This window comes from Trichomycterus rosablanca, chromosome 12 (assembly GCF_030014385.1).
Source record: "Trichomycterus rosablanca isolate fTriRos1 chromosome 12, fTriRos1.hap1, whole genome shotgun sequence".
Lineage (NCBI taxonomy): Eukaryota > Metazoa > Chordata > Actinopteri > Siluriformes > Trichomycteridae > Trichomycterus > Trichomycterus rosablanca.
Genome location: NC_085999.1, coordinates 26,807,020 through 26,813,094, shown reverse-complemented (window position 1 = coordinate 26,813,094; position 6,075 = coordinate 26,807,020).

Here is a 6,075-nt window from a genome sequence, read left to right as displayed (position 1 = left end):
ACTAGCCATATTTATATGGACCCCAACTGTAGTCAAACATAATAATGGACAAATGATTAAAAGCTACACATTCTAATTATATTTTAGAGCTTTTTAATTTATGTTATTCTGAGTTACTGTATGTATATTAAACAGATTAAAGTAAATCACAATAAACCTTATGAAAAACTCAAATGTGTATGGGTTTTTGTTTTGTTTTTATATTAATAAATGTTAGCAAAAAATATGAATTGCATAATCAAACAACAATATTAACATTAGTACTCTGTTGTTTGTTTCTTTGTTTATTAGGATTTTAACGTCATGTTTTACACTTGGTTACATTCATGACAGGAAATGTAGTTACTCATTACACAAGGTTATACTGAACACAGTCGTGGACAGTTTAGTGTCTCCAATTCACCTCATTTGCATGTCTTTGGACTGTGGGAGGAAACCAGAGCACCCGGAGGAAACCCACGCAGACACAGTGAGAACATGCAAACTCCACACAGAAAGGACCCAGACCGCCCCCCACCTGTGGATCGAACCCAGGATCTTCTTGCTGTGAGGCAACAGTGTTAACTACTTAGTACTCTGTTGTAAAGCTGTTCTTGGCAGTAAGGAATTTAATATTTCTACTATAATTTGTAGTTGGTGTTTTGCTGCATTATGGTACAAATTGTGGGCAAAATTCTTCAATTCTCCAATGTTAATAAAATAAAAACTAACTGACGCTCTTATAATTTCAAAAACCTACCAATCCTTTAAAGGATACAGTGTATCACAAAAGTGAGTACACCCCTCACATTTCTGCAGATATTTAAGTATATCTTTTCATGGGACAACACTGACAAAATGACACTTTGACACAATGAAAAGTAGTCTGTGTGCAGCTTATATAACAGTGTAAATTTATTCTTCCCTCAAAATAACTCAATATACAGCCATTAATGTCTAAACCACCGGCAACAAAAGTGAGTACACCCCTTAGTGAAAGTTCCTGAAGTGTCAATATTTTGTGTGGCCACCATTATTTCCCAGAACTGCCCTTAACTCTCCTGGGCATGGAGTTTACCAGAGCTTCACAGGTTGCCACTGGAATGCTTTTCCACTCCTCCATGACGACATCACGGAGCTGGCGGATATTCGAGACTTTGCGCTCCTCCACCTTCCGCTTGAGGATGCCCCAAAGATGTTCTATTGGGTTTAGGTCTGGAGACATGCTTGGCCAGTCTATCACCTTTACCTTCAGCCTCTTCAATAAAGCAGTGGTCGTCTTAGAGGTGTGTTTGGGGTCATTATCATGCTGGAACACTGCCCTGCGACCCAGTTTCCGGAGGGAGGGGATCATGCTTTGCTTCAGTATTTCACAGTACATATTGGAGTTCATGTGTCCCTCAATGAAATGTAACTCCCCAACACCTGCTGCACTCATGCAGCCCCAGACCATGGCATTCCCACCACCATGCTTGACTGTAGGCATGACACACTTATCTTTGTACTCCTCACCTGATTGCCGCCACACATGCTTGAGACCATCTGAACCAAACAAATTAATCTTGGTCTCATCAGACCATAGGACATGGTTCCAGTAATCCATGTCCTTTGTTGACATGTCTTCAGCAAACTGTTTGCGGGCTTTCTTGTGTAGAGACTTCAGAAGAGGCTTCCTTCTGGGGTGACAGCCATGCAGACCAATTTGATGTAGTGTGCGGCGTATGGTCTGAGCACTGACAGGCTGACCCCCCACCTTTTCAATCTCTGCAGCAATGCTGACAGCACTCCTGCGCCTATCTTTCAAAGACAGCGGTTGGATGTGACGCTGAGCACGTGCACTCAGCTTCTTTGGACGACCAACGCGAGGTCTGTTCTGAGTGGACCCTGCTCTTTTAAAACGCTGGATGATCTTGGCCACTGTGCTGCAGCTCAGTTTCAGGGTGTTGGCAATCTTCTTGTAGCCTTGGCCATCTTCATGTAGCGCAACAATTCGTCTTTTAAGATCCTCAGAGAGTTCTTTGCCATGAGGTGCCATGTTGGAACTTTCAGTGACCAGTATGAGAGAGTGTGAGAGCTGTACTACTAAATTGAACACACCTGCTCCCTATGCACACCTGAGACCTAGTAACACTAACGAGTCACATGACATTTTGGAGGGAAAATGACAAGCAGTGCTCAATTTGGACATTTAGGGGTGTAGTCTCTTAGGGGTGTACTCACTTTTGTTGCCGGTGGTTTAGACATTAATGGCTGTATATTGAGTTATTTTGAGGGAAGAATAAATTTACACTGTTATATAAGCTGCACACAGACTACTTTTCATTGTGTCAAAGTGTCATTTTGTCAGTGTTGTCCCATGAAAAGATATACTTAAATATCTGCAGAAATGTGAGGGGTGTACTCACTTTTGTGATACACTGTATGTGTCAGGAGAATGGATAAGCCATGTATACTAATTTACCTTCCTTGTTTCTAGTCTTGAGTTATATTGGCTTTGTGGTATTAGTATCAGCACGTCTTTCTCCAAACATGACTTTCTGATCTATTGTCAAAGATTTATTTTACCCAAACCTTCTGATTTGTTTGATTTATTGTGTGAGAAATCTGCATTAAGATCTGCTTCTCCATAGTTCTTTTTTTCAGCCAAGGAGTTTTGCATGTAGAGTAGGATAATTGGAGGTGCAGTTTATTGTTCACTGTGGAACTGTTGTTCTTGCTGTTTTTAGGTCCTCCTGCAATTATTGATGTGTTAATCATGACAATTGTAGGGCGGCACGGTGGCTAAGTGGGTAGCACTGTCGCCTCACAGCAAGAAGGTCATGGGTTCGATCCCCAGGTGGGGCGGTCTGGGTCCTTTCTGTGCAGAGTTTGCATGTTCTCCCCGTGTCTGCGTGGCCTTCCTCCGGGTGCTCCGGTTTCCTCCCACAGTCCAAAAACATGCAGTCAGGTTAATTGGAGACACTGAATTGTTCTATAGGTACCTAGCCGCTAGATGCACAAACCAGTGCATTGTAGTGCCGGTCTCAACCCCAGATAAATAGGAAGGGTTGTGTCAGGAAGGGCATCCGGCGTAAAAACTGTGCCAAATCAATAATGCGGATCATGATCCGCCGCCGACCCCTAACGGGAAGAAGCCGAGGAAATTGAATCATGACAATTGTACTTGGAAGTTTAAGGTGTTTACTGAGACCTTTTGAAAGCTCCTTCACCATAAAGGCCACCCTTTATGTGAAATCTTCCCAATCATTTTTTTAAATTTGCACTACAACAATTTAGAAGTTGTATACTAGTAGTCATTATATTGACTACTGCCAGATACGACCGGGACACATTTGAGATGGATGGCAACGAACTGGAGGTTGTAAAGGACTACAACCTACTCGGAGCGTTGATCACTCAAGATGCTGAAACGACACCGGAAATCAGACGGAGAATAGGTATGGGGAAATCAACAATGAAGTCACTGGACAAGGTCTTCAAATCGAGGAACATTTCACAATTGACGAAAATACGCCTTGTACATAGTTTAGTCTTCTCTGTGGTAACATATGGATGTGAAACCTGGACGATGAAGAAACAAGACAGAAGAAGAATCAACGCCTTCGAAATGTGGTGTTGGAGAAGGATGTCATCAATACCTTGGACGGTCAGAAGAACAAACAAATCAATTTTGGAACAAATCAAGCCAGACATGTCACTCGAATCAAGGATCACTAAGCTACGACTTGCCTACTTTGGACACATTATGCGAAGAGAGCGATCACTGGAGAAGGACATCATGGTCGGAAGAATAGAAGGAACAAGGCGAAGAGGAAGACCAGCAACTCGATGGCTCGACACAATCACAGTAACGGCAGAGAAGACCCTGGTGAACCTATCTAGACTTGCACGGGATCGATATTCCTACAGATCGTTCATCCATCAAGTCGCCATGGATCGAGATCGAACTGAAGGCCAATACAAAAAAAAAATACTAGGGTGACCATATTTTGGTTTTTAAAAAAGAGGACGCCTGGTTTAGGAAAGGAAGGGGGGGTGTGGGTATTTCATGTCGTTGGTGACACCATGGCAATGTGTATGGGGTAGAGGTTTGAATAGTTGACAAATGAGTCAATAACCATCCAGCTGTGTTACTGAACTTTAATAAATGTACAGCTGCTCTTTAACAAGGGCCTTTATGGTCAGCTAATCTTATTCCTTCACAGCGTTAAGCCCTAAACAATAATAACAACAAATTAAAAAACAGTTGTCACCTATAAATAAAAATCCCTTTATTTTTTTAGTTTCTTTGATGTATTGTACAATCGCATCAGCCGACTTATTAAGAGTGTTTTTAACTTTAATTTGATTCACTTTAATTACACCAGTAGAAACCCAGCAGTAAGATGTGTCTTCTAGTGCTTGCTGAGCTATTTCCACAGAATGCAGTGCCATCACGGTGCTGACAAGAGCCTCTGTGTTAGTACGTGCACGTGAAAATCAGACTTATTTTAACAAAACAGATGCACTCCTAAAAAGACCTAAAAACAAACCAATGCAAACCAATGCAAAAACACACACAGAATAGCAAGTGCAGACTGGAATAGCCGAATCCCGGACATTTTTGGTGATTTAAAAATCCCGGCCGGACGCATTTTTTAGGTCTCAAAAAGAGGACATGTCTGGGGTACATGTACATTATGTCTGACATAATTTGGGGTACATTCCATGTCCAATGATAATAATTATATTTATTCTAACTATTTTCTTTAAAAATGTCATATTTTACCTATTAATGGAAAACATGTTGTAATATCACAAAAACATTATGTGCATCCTATGCTTCATTTAACTTGAAATTTGTCATGATGTTCCTAAATGAACAGTTTTTGCTGTGTCCGTTTTTTAAGTTGAGGGTACCTTGCTTTCAAAATAATGAATAAAATTATTAAGGGCAACAACATCTATTTTTTATTTATTTCAATAGTTTAAATACTAAAGAATACTAATATTTTTTAAATTGAGTTTCTCTTTTAAATAATTTAAATATATTTATTTATTATTGTCCGCAAAAGTTCTGTCAACTATGTTACTAACAGAACTCCACTCAGAAACTCAAAAATGGTTTGTTCTAAAACTATGTGACCAGCATTACATGATATTATTTTTCTCTGTAGAGGGCATATTGAACTGTGGTGAATGTTCTCTTATTTTTAAAAATATTTTATCTATAATAGAACATTGTCAATGAGTATATTAATTGACCGTCTACTATGTTACATACATTGTTATGGTTACAATTTTTTTTATAATTTTAATTCAAATGTATGTTCAAATTAGACATTACTCTGTTCAATAAATTTACATTTTCAGCATTTAGCAGACGCTTTTATCCAAAGCGACTTACACAATGAGCAGAACACAATGAGCAATTGAGGGTTAAGGGCCTTGCTCAGGGACCCAAGAGTGGCAACTTGGTGGTGGCGGGGCTTGAACCGGCAACCTTCTGTTTACTAGTCCAGTACCTTAACCACTGAGCTATCACTGGCCCCACTGGCAATAAATGACATGTGGTCAGCCAGGCAAGGTCTACCACTGAAGTTATGGGTCAAAATAGGGAAATTGTCAACTATGTTACCTGTCAACTAAGTTACCTAGTAGTCTACATCTACTTGCCCTTTTAAATAAAATAAAAAATAATTATGTTTAAGCTTTGCAACTAGTGGATATGTTACACTAAAGGAATATATTAACTTGAACCACTGATTGTTCTGTTGAGAAAGAACATTGTTTTTGTACTTTTTGGTGATGTGAAAGGTACCCCAAATTATAGAATGACCCCTATGTATACAGTATACAGTTTAAATATAGTGACTGCATGTTTCCCTATTAAGTTGTACTTTTAAACAAGTCTTGAATAAATACTCGCTTTTACATACTTTTTGGTTATAATTATGGGTACAAGGTCAAAGTTAAAGTACACATACCACTGGAATACACGGAATAAAAAAATAATTCTTGTTTCTCCTCCACAGAACTGCTTTAACTACAGCCAGCTACAAGCAGACTTCATTTCCCACAATGCATTTGGGTAAACGACGCCAGATAATAAACAGA